General features: G+C 42.3%; 1 non-coding gene across 1 annotated transcript; it reads left to right on the top strand.

The window, feature by feature from the left end:
• The first annotated feature begins 15,921 nt into the window (after positions 1–15,921).
• LOC120269857 lies at positions 15,922–16,028 on the top strand. Its single transcript, XR_005539488.1, has one exon. It is a non-coding gene; the product is annotated as a small nucleolar RNA R71 (small nucleolar RNA).
• The last annotated feature ends 426 nt before the right edge of the window (positions 16,029–16,454 follow it).

The following is a 16,454-nucleotide window of genomic DNA, read 5'->3' as shown; positions in this document are numbered from 1 at the left end:
CATTCTCTACCTCTTCCGCTTATACATGTGCATCTGACTGACCTTCAACAACAACCACATCCTCTATCTCACAAATTTCCAGTACTGATGTTGAAATGCCAAATGAGAAAAGTTCATGTCTTTGTCCAAGATAGGAAGAGTCAAACTGAGCAAGGACCCTCTCCATGCTTTCTTACAAATGATCGCTCACATATGTTAGTGCAGAATTTTCAAACTGATCCAACACACTATCTAACTCACAACTCTACTCCTGAATTCTATCAATGTAATCAATAACTGATCTGTCCACTGGGTGGTTGATGGTGAATTGCTCTTGTAAGGAACAACAAGAAGTAGACTGTATTGCCACTAAACCTTCTATTCTATATCTTTATCCATTCCCATGATTGTGTCAAATAATTCAGCTTTCTTGATCAATTTTCCAAAAATCCAAGAAAAAAACAAATTAGGATGATGAAAGAATAAGAAAATATGAAATAGAACAAGCGATGAATAGATAAAATAGCAAAGTGCAAAGTGTTTCTAAAATGCCTATTCCCCGGCAACGGTGCTAAAAACTTGATAATGCCCTTTTGCGTGTGTACCGCAAGTGCACGCGGGTTTATCGAAGTAATAATACCCATATAAGTGGGTAGTCAAATCCACAGAGATTAGTGATTAGCAGCACAAAGATTGCTATTTAAGTAGAACGAAAATGAATTAGTAGTGATGTGAATAAGAACCAATGAAAATAGAAATGAGAAAAGAAGAAGGAGGCGCAAATAAAAGACAAGGTAGGCAATCTACAATAAATGGGGCACCCGGACATTGCTCACCATAGGACTATTGCTTCAAGTGTAAGACCAATCATTATGTCTCTTAACTGATGTCTAATGAGTCATGGAAATCCTTAAACACACGGTCCCAAACTTAAGGACAACTGACAATGCCCCTTGCGTATGTCCCGCAAGTGCACGGGTTTGTCAAAGTAATAAAATCCCATATGAGTAGGGTATCGTATCCACGGGGAGTAGGGAATAGAAACACTTAAATTGTTTCTTAACTAAGTGAAAGATGAATAGTGATATGTGTGACAAGCTGTGAAATAACAAAAGTAAAAGAACAAGAAAGAGAGCACAAGTAAAGGAGAAGGTAAGGCAATCGATATAAATGGACTACTCGGATATTGTTCCACCTAGGACAATCGTTTCAAGTGCAAGAACCCTCTATTATATTTCTAACTGATGCAGTAATGAGTCATGGAGATCCTTAAATACATGGTCCCAAATTTAAAGTCAACCATGCCTAACTCTATACATGTCCTAGAGGAGAAATTGAATAACATCTCAACCTCGAACTTGTATAGAATTATAATGAGTTCTAGGGATTCCAAGTGATAAATCCTCTTCATAGATGTAGACCTAAACCTTTGGTCCATGTGAAAGGTCCCTAGCCATAATTAAGCCCTAGATGCTAAAATCACTTCAACGCTTCACTCCATTGCACCCCCAACTAAGCCCTAGCAGAAGGTCATCCTTTAGCCCATTTACTCTACTATGAGCACAAAGAACATGAGAAAATGGAGGTAGAATAAATCACACCAGAGGGGAAAAGGGACGCTCCACTACCTCTCGACTCACCATCTCAAACCTCTCCAATCTATCTTTGTCTAACTCTCATGGTGTGTCACTCACTCATGAAGGTTACCAACAAGAACTCTCAACACTAGTGTCACTCTAAGAGAGTATTCATACAATCAAGAATTCAAGATTGGAACTTAAATAAAACATCAATTAATTGAAAGCATAATAAAGAGGTTTAATAGAACGAATACATCCTAGCGTTCACAAATACCCAAGTACCCACTAGGGGGTTTAGCTCTCCATGAAGCTAATTACAATCAATAAAATCAAAGGTAAAAGAAAAGAATCCATAGAAAACCCCCTTTATAGTTGTGGCGATGGTCTTGTGGAGAGTCCTCTACTCATCAGAGGGTCCATTTGTCTGGCCTAGGATACACCTCGCCGGATCGGTGCCGACGAAAGCTTTCCCACTAACCTTCTTCCAAACGGAGCGCGATGATAGAGTCGTCGAACATCTACAAATCCCTACCTAATACCTCTCAAAACCTTAGCCACCATTCTCTCTTGAGTTGGGGAAAAGATGGAGAAAAGGATCCTCAAATCGGGGCTGAAATCGGCTTTAAATATGGCTAGAATCAGGAATCCACACACCCATGTGGGTACCCATGTGGATTTTTCTTGGATTTTCTGTTTTCACCCTTCTTTGGCCGGGCATGAACAGTACCTGCTACAATGTTTTGCTACAATATTTGCTATAGTACCGGCCCAAAAACAGTCCTGAATCCATGCTTTTATCGAAGTAAAGTAAACGGGCACACATTTACGTCGTAGATCGCTTTGCTTCTTCAATAACGGACATGTTGGTGGAGATCTTGCTATACATGCACAAGCCGGAATGCTTGAATGTGATTGCCCTTGTGCCCCTCCAAATCGTTGTGCTAACTTGAATACGAAGAGGTTGGCACACATTCCCGCATTATGAACCCGACTTATGTGTTCACGTTTGAACCTTCTCAAGATTTCCTCCAAATGGTGCATTTACGATTCACATTGGCTTCTTTCTCTAATACTCAGCCTCACAATCCTATCAGCATGAAAGTAACATAAATACGCACATATCAGCGTTAAAACCCGATAAAAGTAATGCTCATCATAAGGAAAGAACACTTCGCATTCTTATCGCACAAGCACTTATCAACAATCATGACTAACCCTATACTATGCCCCGGTGGAGAAATCATTCAGTCTCAGCAACTCATACTATGCTAGGTTGCTAAAAGCTCTAAGGATTCCATGTGGTAAACAATATTCCGTAAAATAGATCTAAACCTTTGGTATAGGCGAAAGACCTCCGGTCACAATTAACCCCTAGATAATAAGGATTACTTCAACGCTTCACTCTGTTGTTTGTGCAACTAAGCCCCAGTAGAGTTCATCTCTTAGCAGTTCACTCTAGTGTGACCGCAAAGAACTCTTGGAATATCGAGTTAGGATAAATCACACTGGAGGGGAAAGGGGACGTTCCACTACTTCTTGACTCACTCTCTCAACCCTCTCCAATATGGCATTGTCTAACCCTCATGGTGTGTCACTCATCCACAAGGATTACCAAAATGGATTCTCAACCCTAGTGTCACCATAAGAAAAAATCAACTCAATAAGCATTCAAGATTACAACTCAATTAAAACATCAATTAAAGCAAGCATAATAAAAGGTCAAAGAAATAACATCATCCTAGGGTTTACAAGTCCAAGTACCCACTAAGGGTTTTGCTCTACATAGTGCAAAATACAGCCAATAATGAAATCAAAAGTAGAAATATGTAATCCATTAATAAAATACCCTTTGTGTTCATGTCCATGGTCTTCTTGAGTGACTGTATCTTATACAAAGGTCCCCTCGTCAAGCCTAGGGCACACCTTTCCCGATCGATGTTGATGAAAGCTCCCCCAAGAACTCTCTTCCGAAGGAAATATGGTGTCAAAGGCTGTAAAGTACTCTAAAAGCCTAGTCAAAGCCTCTCCATACCCTAGCCATGGGCACCTCCAAAGATGGAGAAAAGATAGCCAAAAGATGGAAAAAAGATCATAAATCAGGCTGAAATCATGACTTAAATAGGGCTGGAATCGAGCATCCACACGGGCAACATTAACTGGCTACAGTACTGACACACCACTTGCATATGACACGCAAGTGCATGGGTTTGTCAAAGCAATAAATCCTAGGTGAGTGGGTTATCGTATCCACAAGGAATGTTGAATAGAAACACAACGATTGCTACATAACTAAGTAAAAATGACAAAATAATAGCGTGGATAAGATCAGTATGAATGAGACTAAAGAAAATAAGAAAGAGCCGCACGATAAAATGAGAGTAAAGGCAATCGATAGAAAGTGGGGCACTTGGATATTGCTCCCCCTAGGGTTATTCATTCAAGTGCAATACCAACTATTATGTCTCCTAACTAATGCTTAATGAGTCATGAAAATCCTAAAATACATGGTCCCAAAACTAAGGTCAACCGTGACTAACTCTACACTATGTCCCAACGGAGAAATCGCTCAGTCTAAACACCTCACACTATGCAAACTTCCAAGAATCTAGGGATTCCAAGTGATAAACCCTTTTCCTATATGTAGATCTAACCCTTTTGTTCAGGTGAAAGACCCCTAGTCATGAATAAGCCCTTGATTCTAAGGATTACTTCAACGCTTCACTCTGTTGCTCACGCAACAAAGCCCCAGTGGAGTTCCCCTCTTAGCACTTCACTCTATTGTGACCATAAAAAACTCTAGGAAATGGAGGTAGGATAAATTACTCAAGAGGGCAAAGAGGACGCTCCACTACCTCTCGACTCACCCTCTCGACCCTCTCTGATCTTGGTTTATCTAACTCTCATAGTGTGTCAGTCACTTACAAGGATTACCAATGTAGCTCTCAACCGTAGTGTCACTCTAAGGGAGAAATCATGGAACAAGCATTCAAGATTGGAACTCAATTCAAGACATTGATTAAGGAAAACATAATAAATGGTCAATGAAACAATATCATCCTAGTGTTTACAAGTCCAAGTACCCACTAGGGGGTTTCGCTCCCCATGGAGAAAGATACAATCAATAATGAAATCGAAAATAAAACATGTAATCTATAATAAAAACCCTCTCGATATTCATGTAGATGGTCTTGTGGAGTAGCCTCATCCTCTCCAAAGGTCCTCTTGTCAAGCCTAGGACACACCTCGCCGGATCGGTGCTAACAAAAGCTCACCCAATAACTATCTTCCAAGAGAAATGTGGTGTTAAAGCCAGAGGACCACACCAAAAGCCTTTCCAAAGTCCCTCTAAACCCTAGCTGCAAGGCTCTCAAAAGATGGAGAAAAGATGGAAAAAACTATTCTGAAATCCGGCTGAATCCCGGCTTTATATAGAGCTAGAATCGAGAATCTGCAAAACTTGGCTTTTTCCAGCTGACCTATGAGCGAGTAACTACTATAGTAAATTGCTACAATGCTCTGTTATAATACCCCTGCTACAATACTCTACTAAAAATACTCCCGAACAAACACTTTTCATCGAGGCAACACAAACGGGCACACGTCTATACTCTAAATCGTGTTTCCTCTTCAAGTAAAAGCACATTTGACAGGACTCTTACTAGCCTTGCACAAATCAGAACACATGAGTGTGACTGCCTTTGTGCCCCTCCAATTTACATATTCCATCAAGTATAATGGAGGTTGGCACACACTCATATGTCTTCGAATTCAGGATTCCATCAACATAATGCATTTGTAATCTACTTTGACTCCTTTCTTCTCAAATTAGCTCCACAACTCTATATGTGCAAAAGAACACAAAAACACAAGTATTAGCGATAAAACCTACTAAAAGTAATGCTCATCGTAAAAAAAAAATACTTCGTATTCCTAGTACACAAGCACTTATCAAACTCCCCCACACATAAGCTTTTGCTTGTCCTTAAGCAAAAATAAAACATTGAAGCATAGAAGAAGGAAATATTGAAAGTGCTTCGCCTTAGGTTAACCAAAGCGTGCAAGTGAAGCATTCTACAAGTAAATGAAATTTCAACACCAAATACAAAAAATGAATGCTCTAGTTAAAAACTCGAATCAAAAAGGAAAACAAACCCAAAATTGCGTAAGTGTGTGTAAACTCACTCAAGTAGACCCAACTTATATTCCTCAAAGTTCTAGGTATAATGGACTTATTTATCTACATTACAAAATAAAGATATGGTAGTAGCTTCACACATCCTCTAAGGTAGCCCTTTCCCAAGTGGCCGCTAAGGTGGTTTTCACACTTTTGAGGTGGTAGATTATTCTACCGGGGTAGTAGCTTTCACTCATCCCATGAGATAGCCTTTCTCTCATTAGGGCATAACTAGTATCCGACTTATGTGAGTAGCTTCATCCTTCATAGGTGGTAGCTCTTTCCACCCCAAATGCATAACTAAAACAAGTATTTTTCTCTTTTCATCATTTTTTTCGTTTTATCATCATTTTTCTAGCAAAATAAACACAATAATACAACGCTAACTAGTCCCTTAAACATCGAACTTGAGTTTCCAAAAGGGTTTAATGAGAAAGTAGTGCAATAATTGTCCTTCGGGCAAAAATTCCTAGAAATTCAAGTAAAAATTAGAGCATGAGAACATTCAAAGTTAAAAAATCCCCTAAACTTAAGAATACAATCATTGCAACTAAGGTGAACCGCCATTGGCTACGTGAGCATGTATTTCAGTCAAAACTTATGTAATGATCATATGTAATGTGAACTCCCACCCAAACTTAAGATGTACATTGCCCTCAATGTACGCAATCAAACACAATAAGATATAAGTCAATCAAAAGAATATGTGGAAGTGGTCAATTGAAACAATACTCCCATGAACTCCAAATGGTACGTTTGATGGAGCTATAATCATTGAGATTTAAGTCTCAATAGGTTGTGGAGCACACACGACCATAAGACCATGTCCAAGACTAGTTCCTCAAATTCCATACTCACAAAACCATCTGCACGTATACATAATGGGGTTCAGTGAAGCTCAAGAAAAACAAATAAAACTTGAGTATATAAAGATAAGACAATGAAATACAACTCAAAACAAAAACAAAAGATAAACTCGAGAAGGAAGATCCTTTACGAGGTGATACATGCCCAAAATAAAATATGGAAATGAAATCCAAAAATATAAAAACAAAGAAAAGAAAAAAAGGGCATAAAGGGTCGATGTAGGGTACTCTCAGCTACTCTGCTCCCTACGGTGAAGATACTAGAAAAAGATAGATCGACTTGTGCTAGAAAGGGTGAGGATGGTGCTAGAGATGCCTGAGAAGTCCTCAGTCTCATGATGAACGGTGACGCGGCGTCTCACTCTAGTAACTACAGTAGGGTGTCGAGATGCGGCATCACCTCTGTATGCTGCGCAGCCTGTGTTGCACGACCCTCGGTGATCTCGCTCGTGGCTGCTCTACAGCACTCTCGAGCCTCTCAAAGTGATCATAGGCTTGAGATAGGGAGAACATGCGCACTGGTGGCGGCTCCTATGCTACAGGGGTTGTCTTGGCCTCCGTATGCTCCAGTTGAGGCTCCTGTGCTGGATGAGGCCCATCAGCTGTGTCATCCTCAATCTCAGCTGGCTCTGAACGGGTCATGTTCAGCATATACGCCCCGTCTGCGTAGTGTCTGATCATGGCCATCATGTGCATCGCCTCTAAGACGAGGGTTGATGGAACAATCATTTTTTGGGCAAAATGAACACAATAAAACAACACTAACTAGTCCCTTAAACATCGAACTTGAGTTTCCAAAATGGTTTAATGAGAAAGTAGTGCAATAATTGTCATTCGGGCAAAAATTCCTAGAAATTCAAGTATAAACTAGAGCATGAGAACATACAAAGTTAAAAAATCACCTAAACTTAAGAATACAATCATTGCAACTGAGGTGAACCGCCATTGGCTACGTGAGCATGTATTTCAGTCAAAACTTATGTAATGATCATATGTAATGTGAACTCCCCCTCCCTCCACATGAAGATGTACATTGGCCTCAATAGTACGCAATCTAACACAATAGGATATAAGTCAATCAGAAGCATATGTGGAAGTGGTCAATTGAAACAATACTCCCTTGAATTCCAAATGGTACATTTGATGGAGCTATAATCATTGAGAGTTGAGTCTCATTAGGGTTGTGGAGCACACACAACCATAAGACCCGTGTCCATGACTAGTTCCTCAAATTCCATACTCACAAAACCATACGCACATATACACAATGGGGGTTCGACAAAGCACAAGAAAAAAACAAAAACTTGAGTATATAAAAGATAAGACAATGAAATACAACTAAAAAAACAAAAAAATAAAAAGATAAACTCGGAAGGAAGATCCTTTACGAGTGATACAAGCCCAAAAATAAAATATGGAAATGAAATCCAAAAATATAAAAACAAATAAAAGAAAAGATGCATAAAGCGTCGATGTCGCCTGACAAGGTCCCCTTGCGTATGTCCCGCAAGTGCACGGTTTGTCGAAGTCATAATCCTGGATGAGCGAGTATCGAATCCATAGGGAATAGGGAATAAAAATACTTAATTCGATTCTTAGCTATGCAAAAAATCAATGATAATGAGTGTGATAATGATTCAATTCTCACCAGTAAAAGCAACAAGTAAGAGAGCAAAAGTAAAGAAGGCGGTAAGGCAATCGATAAACATGGGGTACCCGGATAATGCTCCACCTAGGATAATTGTTTCAAGTGCAAGAACCCTCTATTATGCTTCCTAATCAATGCAATGGTGAGTCGTTGAAATCCTTAATTACATAGTCCCAAATCTAAGGTCAACTATGCCTAACTCTATACATGTCTCGGAGGAGAAATCGGTCAATCTCAACACCTCGCACTCGCATAGAGTTGCAATGAGCTCTAGGGATTTCAAGTGATAAATCTCTTCCTAATTATAGACCTAACCCTTTGTTCCAGGTGGAAGGTACCTAACCACAACTGAGCCCTAGATACTAAGATCACCTCAACGCTTCACTCCGTTGCACGTGCAACTAAGCCTAGCGGAAGTTCATCCCTTAGACCATTCACTCTATTATGGCCGCAGAGAACTCGAGGAACGGAGGTAGAATCTATCACGCCGCGGAGAAAGGGGACGCTCCTGTGCCTCTCGACTCACCCTCTCAACAGTCTCCAACCTAGCTTTATCTAGCAGCTCGTGGTGTGTCACTCACTCACAAGGTTACCAACAGAACTCTCAACCCTAGTGTCACTCTGGGGAAATGTTCATACAATCAAGCATTCAAGGTTGGAACTGACAATAAACATCAATTTATTGAAAGCATAATAAAGAAGTTCAATGAAACAAAAGCATCCTAGGGTTCACAATACCCGAGTAACCACTAGGGGTTTAGCTCTCCATGGAGCTAAGTATAATCAAAGAAATAGAATGTAAAAGCAATGAATCCATAAAGAAACCCCCTCGATGGTCCTGTCGATGGGCTTGCGGAGAGTCATCTACTCGTCGTCCAAGGATTCCCTCGTCCGGTATAGGATACGCCTCGACGGAAGCTCCCCTACCGACCTTCTTCCTAAGGAATGACAATGTAGGAGCCATAGAACCTCTCCAAAACCTTGGCCAATACCCCTCGAAACCCATGCCAAAGCCCTCTTTCAAGTTGAGGAAAAGATGGAGAAAAAGAATACCAAAATCGGGGACTAAATCGACTTTAAATAGAAATTTGGAATCGGGCGTACTGCAGGGCGTGGGTGCTCCATGCGCCTCGTGCGAATTTCCCACAGGGTGTGGATAATTTCTACGCTTTAGTGTGGATTCTCTGTTTCTCTGGTTTCTCGGCCAGGTCGTGGCGGTCTTTTGCTCGATGTATATGCTACAATGTTGCTACAGTGCTCTACTAAAGTATTCGGCCTGAATAGCTTCCCAATTCCATACTTTCATCGGGGTAACGCAATGGGCACATGTTCACATCGTGGATCACTTGCTTCTTCAATGGTGTACACATTGGTGGAGCTCTTGTACTATGTGCATAAGTCGGAATGCTCGAATGTGACTGCCTTTGTGCCCCTCCAAATGGATGTGCCCACTCGAATACGAGGAGGTTGGAACACACTCTAGCATCTCACACCTGACCTATGTCTTTGCGTTTGAACCTTAGCAAGATTTCCTCCAAAATTGGTGCATTATGATCCACATTGGCCTATTTCCTTCATACTCGGCCTCATAACCCTACCTACATAACAGTAACATAAAAACGCACATATTAGTGTAAAAACCCGAGAAACATAATGCTCAACATAAGGAATGAACGCTTCGCATTCGTATCGCACAAGCACTTATCAAACTCCCCCACACTTAAGCTTTTGCTTGTCCTCAAGCAAACATTAAAACATTCTGTACATTAATGAAGAAAATATTGAAAGTGCTTGGCCTAAGGTTCACCAAGGTATACAACAAAAGTATTCTACAATTAAGGAAAATTTCAACACTAAATACGAAAAAATCAATGCTCTAGCTAAAAACTTGTATCAAAAAGGACAACAAACTTGTATGTGTGTGAACTCACTCAAAACAACCCAAGGTATACTCCTCAAAGTTCTAAGTGCAAGGGACTTATTTATCTACAAAAGTGACAACAATTTCAAAGATGGTAGAAGCTTCACACATCCTCTAAGGTAGCCCTTTCCAAAACGGCCGTTAAGGTGGCTATCACACTTTCGAGGTGGTAGCTCTTTTTACCCGAGTGGTAGCTTTCACTCATCCTATAAGATAGCTCTTTCTCTCATTAGGGTATAACTAGTATCCGACTTATGAGAGTAGCTTCATACTTCATAGGTGGTAGCTCTTTACACCCAACAAACATAAATAAACAATAAAACTATTTTGTCCCTTCTTTTCATTTTCATCATTTTTTTTTTAGAATTTAGCACAAGAAAATAAACCTAACTAGTCCCTTTAACATCGAACATGGGTTTCCAATAGAGTTCAAAGAGTGAGTAGTGCACTAAGTGTAAATCGGGCAAACATTCCTAAAAATTCCACCATGAACTAGAGCATGAAAACATTCAATGTTAACAATTCTCCTAGACTTAAGAATACAATCATTGCAACTAAGGTGAACCGCCATTTGCTATGTGAGCATATATCAATCAAGAATAATAGAAAAGATGTGCACATTATGGAAACTCCCCCCCCACACTTAAGTTGTGCATTGTCCTCAATGTGCACATGCAAGCTCACTCAAAATATATATATCATTCAAAAGCAAATATGGGAGAAGCAATCAAAACAATACTCCCATGACTCCTAGTGTTGTGTTTGATGAAGCTAATTCCATGGGAGTAGTGTTCCAACGGGTTGAGAGGCTCATACGGCCAAGTGCCTCAGCACCTTGACCGTGCCCATGACTAAGTCTCAATTCACAAGAAGACAAGACCATCTGCACGCATACATGAGGGGTTTCAATGAAGCTCAATAAAGACAAAATAACTCGAGTGTATATAAAAGATGAAGCAATGAATACAACTCGATGATGCAAAAAATGAAAATAAACTCTGAAGGAGAATCCTTTCTGAGTGAACAAGTCTAAAAACAAGAGAAATAAAATAAAATGCAAGAAAGTAAAGGAGAAGTCAAGTGTCGGTCTTTGCTCCCGGGGCTCTTGTCTGAGTGCTTCTACTGTGGAGACACGTTCGGTGGAGATCCATCGGTCTTTGAGGGTCGAGGATGGAGGTCTTTGGAGGAGCGAGGGAGGTGAGGGGTCCTCGGGCGCTACAAATGATGGCCGGCGTCTCGCTCTAAAAATGCTGTCTGCGTCGAAGCGTCGCCATGGACTGCTGTGTCTTGGGTAACTGCGTAGCCCTAATCTCGGCAACCTCAGCTCGGACCACCCCTATAGCATTCTCGAGCCTCTCAAAGCGATCATTGGCTCGAGATGGTGGCACTATACACACTAGGGGTGGCTCCTCTGCTACTAGAGGTGCCTCGGTCTCCATCGTTGCTGGCTAAGGTTCGGGAGCGGGCTGAGAAGCTCCGGCTTCATCACCCTCATCCTCTGCTATCAATGGAGCTGGGTAGTACTAAAGCAAAAACCCTATCCGAACCACTGCGGACCATGCCCATCAATCGCAGCGTCTCTAGACTCGGGGAGGCGGGTACACTCGTCTTCTCGACCCGCGAATTGAATCCAAGAGACCCATGCCCTAGCACTAATCTCATAATGTAGGGGCCGAAAAGATCGCTCCCTGAGTCTAGCATAGTATCCACGATGTCGATGTACTACTGCCGGGGATGTGCCCTAAGTGAATCGATGCGTGATGTACCATCAGTACAAGTATCGTAGCTCGGCGGCTTAGGGCCACGAGTGCTATCACCCACGGCCATTCACCAACCTACTCATAATGGCATGCAAAGTATCCAGTAGCAGTCGGGAAAGACGCTGGCCTTGGACACCCCGGCTCGTCTTGACCTTGACCACATAACACTCTGTAAGCTTTCTGCGGCGTCAAGGTTCCAGGATATTCAGTCGGTAACTGCGCATATTCCTCTGTATCTATGAATACCTCCTCGTACAAGCCAAGTAGTACTGAAAACTGTGTAATGCTCATGCTATGGTGGTCTCCAAATACTACGAGACTAAATGAGTGTCCACGCTAGTCCGAAGCTCGCATACGATCTATCATACCTCGAATGATGATGGCACCTCCGATTGCAAACTCTCGGATGGTCGGCTCTCTAATAAACGTGCGGCAACTACACTAACCATCTGAAATAAGATCCTCGATCTCATCGACAAACTCATCTACCTACTACGAGATCTCGTAATATAATCGTGTCTAAGAATCGGAGTGCTTCCCAAAAGCGAGCCATCGACGAGTGGCTCATAGCGAGCACGATGCTCCGGAATTGCAATCCCGCATGCCCTCGGGCTCGGGAGATGCCTCATGTGGTCTCTTATCGGCTTTGCTTCTTTGACCTAGGTGCCATAATCGCAAGATTTAAAGTGAAATTGATCAAACAAGTTGATAAACCAATGCTTTGTAGAAATTCCACCGGTTGTGTGGAATTTCCACTTTCGCCCGATGTGGATCCATGAGGGTTTGAGAACCGCTGAGCCCACGCTTCAACAATCCAAAAACATAACTTAATAGTACTTCTAACCCGTTCTAAACATAAATCGTCTTTCCAATTGAAGAAACGAAGCATTATTAACTAGGTTAATCAATAGAAACCATGAATTTGGCAAGGAAGATGATAAAAATACTTACAGACAGCGATGGGTGAGAAAATGAAGAACGGTCGAGAAAACTTCACTAAAATCCCACCAAATTAGCACTCGAACTCGGGAGAATCGTGAGAGTGTTTTTGGGTGAATAGAAAGTGTGAAGAAGGAGGAACTATCCTCTTTTAAATAGAGCCCACGACTTTTGGCGTTCTGTGCATCCACATGGGCGTGTGGAAATTCCCCACGCCCGTGCGCCTCACTTCAAAAAGCACTACGGTGCGCCGCACATGACTCTTCGATGAAAAGCTCCTTTGACTCGACTTCTCTACGCGCAGTGCGAAAAATATCCACGCCCTGTGCCCACGAGCCATAGTAGCGACCACCGCCCCATGTGGCTTCCCTAGACATCGAGAAGAATACTAAGCATTTATACGCCCGTGCGAGAATTCCCCCATGGGCGTGGACATTTGCATGCCAAACTCACAGAGACAGCGCCCTGCCGCTGTGTCTTCTTGGGATGGATAGAACTCATCGTCAGAGTTTCACCGCAGGGCGTGCGAGAGTACCTGCGCTGCGTGCGTGATTAACAAGGTTACTCAAAGGGGTGAGTCCACGCCTGTGTGCTCTCGGGAAAAATCTACCCAACTCACGGGAAGGAATTCCTGCGCCCGTCGCGAAATTACCCAGGCATGTGGCGATCGCGATGGTGGATTCACGGGGGTAGCCCTTGCGCCCCAGTGCCTTCTCGAGATGAGCTCGTGGTGCAACCCCCGCAGGCGTGTGGAAATTCCACTGCGTGTGTGTTCTCTGGATGACTTAGAAAAATCTGCGGGGCTCTGTAAAAAGTTTCTGAACATGTTTACACACTCAGAGCCTGCCCTATTATGCAAATTTTACTAGTGAAAAATATGAAATAGAGCTCAAATGACCAAACTTTCTCCAATTCCTCATAAAACATACGATGAATTTTAAAAATCCACAACAAAGTCGCATCACAAGCATCTAAAAATTATGACACCAACACTTAACAATTTATTCATGCAAACAAACCAAACTAAAAGATGAGAAAACAGTAAACACTTGGGTTGCCTCCCAAGAAGCGCGTGTTTAACGTCACGTAGCTTGACGTATCTTGTCTTTCCTCACGGGGGTTCATGAATGAAAGTCACCCTCTTACCCATGACTTGAAAGCATGATGAGCAAAGTCTCTTGAGGGTAGAGGGTGTATTATCGGGCTTCAGATCGCCTAGCAATGGTTCATCCAACTTTCTTGGTTCATGTACATCTCCAACAGTCTTGGAGCATTTTCGATGGCGTCTCCTAGCCCTCTTGATTTTCCGGAGCACCTTCTTCAATATCCCGAGGTAGATGTTACTTCTTGATTGACCCAAGCATCATTACTTCTTCATTGCTCTCCTCTTGATCGAACAAACCTTCATATCGATCTAGGTTCAACATTTTCCTACATGTATTCATCAACAAGCTCATCGGTGGTGTCTAGAAAATACAAAGTCTCATCAAAAATTGAGAGAATACCGCATGGCTTGACAAGGCGGTAAGTGAGTTGTCATCTCCAACTCTCAATGTGAGCTCTCCGTCCGTCCATGTCAATCAATGCTTTGTAGAAGTCCGCAAGAGCGGTCTCCCCAAGTATCAAGGGTACATCGCATCATCATCGACATCTAGCACTACAAAGTCAACAGGAAAAAAATGTACTTGCCCACCTTGACAAGCACGTCTTCAATGATATCTCTCGGATGTCGCACCATTCGATCCACCAATTATAAAAGTCATCCGAGTAGGCCTAGGCTCTCCCAAGCCTAGCTTTTTGGAAGAAAGTGTATGGCATGACGTTGATACTTGCCTCCAGATACGCGAGTGCCATTTTCCTCACCCTAAGTTACTGAGAGTTACGGAATGATGAAGCTTCACGGGTCTTTCTTCTTGTTCGGGATGTTCTTTTTGCGGCACCTGCCGAGCATGAAGCATCAAGCACCATCGAAGCACTCTCCTCCAACTTCCTCTTGTTAGTCAACAAGTCTTTCGAGAACCGCATGCTTAGGCATTTGAGCTAATGCCTCTACAAAAGGAATGTTGATGTGGAGTTGCTTGAATAAACTCAGGGGAACTTCTTATCTTGTTCATCCCCTTGGTCATTCTTCAATCTAGAGGGATAAAGGGATTCTTGGCTTGAAAGGTGGGGATGCCACCTCTTTCTCTTTCTTTGCTCCCTCCTCAACCTCTACAACCTCGGATGCGTGTTTATTCGGCTTCTCACTCGGGAAGCCTCCCTTCAACCTCACGATAACTTCTTAAAGTTATCGCCTACACATGTTCTCTAGGGTTGGTTTCCGTATTGCTTGGTAAACTTCCATGTGGCCTTTCGAAGAGAGACTTTGCAATTTGCCCCACTTGATTTTCAAGGTTGTGCAAAGAGGTGGTGTGGTTGTGAAGTGTAGCCTCGACTGATTCAAACCGTGTATTTGCAGATTGAACAAATCTAGCCAAGTGCTCCTCTAAATCCGTCATTCGGGTTTCCAAGCTGAAATTGCTTTTTTCCACTTGAGGGGCTTGTTATTGTTGTTGGAAACCCAGTGGCCCCATAGCCTTTTGTGGTCCTTGATTACTCCATGAAAAATTGGGATGATTCTTCCAACCTGAATTATGAAAGTATTGCTATATGGGTTCCCTTGAGGTCTCATGCCATTACCTACAAAGTCAACGTTTTTCCTTTGAAGAAACATCACCAATAACGATCGGGACAGTGGAGGAGCATGTCCTCCACCATAAGCCGGTGCAATTGGTCACGGCTACAACTACATTCGAAGCTATGAGATCTAGCTTCTTACTAAGACTCTCTACTTGCGCCGCCAATTAGTTTACCGCATCAATTTCATGGAGACCGACCACCTTCTTCTTCTCCCTAGCATTCCATTGGTAGCTATTTAACCCCATTTCCTCAATTAATTGAACGACCACCGCATCAATTTTGCTACCTAAGGTACCTCCTGCTGCCGCATCCACGAGTTACCTTATACTTGGGTTCAAACCATTGTAAAAGGTTTGAACAATCACCCACTCCAGGAATTCGTCTTGCGGACACCTTCTCAGGAGCTCCTTGAACCTTTCCCATGTCTCGAATAGAGACTCCAATTCCAACTGAACAAAGGACGATATCTCATTCCTAAGCTTTGCTGATTTTCTGGAAGGAAAATAACGGGCTAGAAAAGCTTCTACCATCTCCTCCCATGTAGTGATTGATGCTCTAGGTAATGAGTGTAGTCACTGCTTCGCTCTCCCCTTCAAGGAAAATGGGAAGGCTCTCAATTTGATGGCATCATCCGTCACCCCATTTATCTTTAAGCATATCACACACCTCGAGAAAGCTCTCTATGTGACTATTTGGATCCTCATCGGCCAAACCATTGAATTGTGCGGTTGCTACAACATATGGATGAATACCGACTTTAGCTCAAAGTTACAGTATATGTCGGGGAGGGCGCATAGTGCGGATATTGTTATTGTTGCTCATTACATTACATCGTGTTTTTTCGATTCCTCTCCTTCCAAATCAGCTGAATTATCTTTGTTCTTGCCAGGTTCTTTCGCTTTTTCTTC

The sequence above is a fragment of the Dioscorea cayenensis genome, chromosome 9, assembly GCF_009730915.1.
Source record: "Dioscorea cayenensis subsp. rotundata cultivar TDr96_F1 chromosome 9, TDr96_F1_v2_PseudoChromosome.rev07_lg8_w22 25.fasta, whole genome shotgun sequence".
Lineage (NCBI taxonomy): Eukaryota > Viridiplantae > Streptophyta > Magnoliopsida > Dioscoreales > Dioscoreaceae > Dioscorea > Dioscorea cayenensis.
This window is presented reverse-complemented; position numbering and strand designations above follow the sequence as displayed.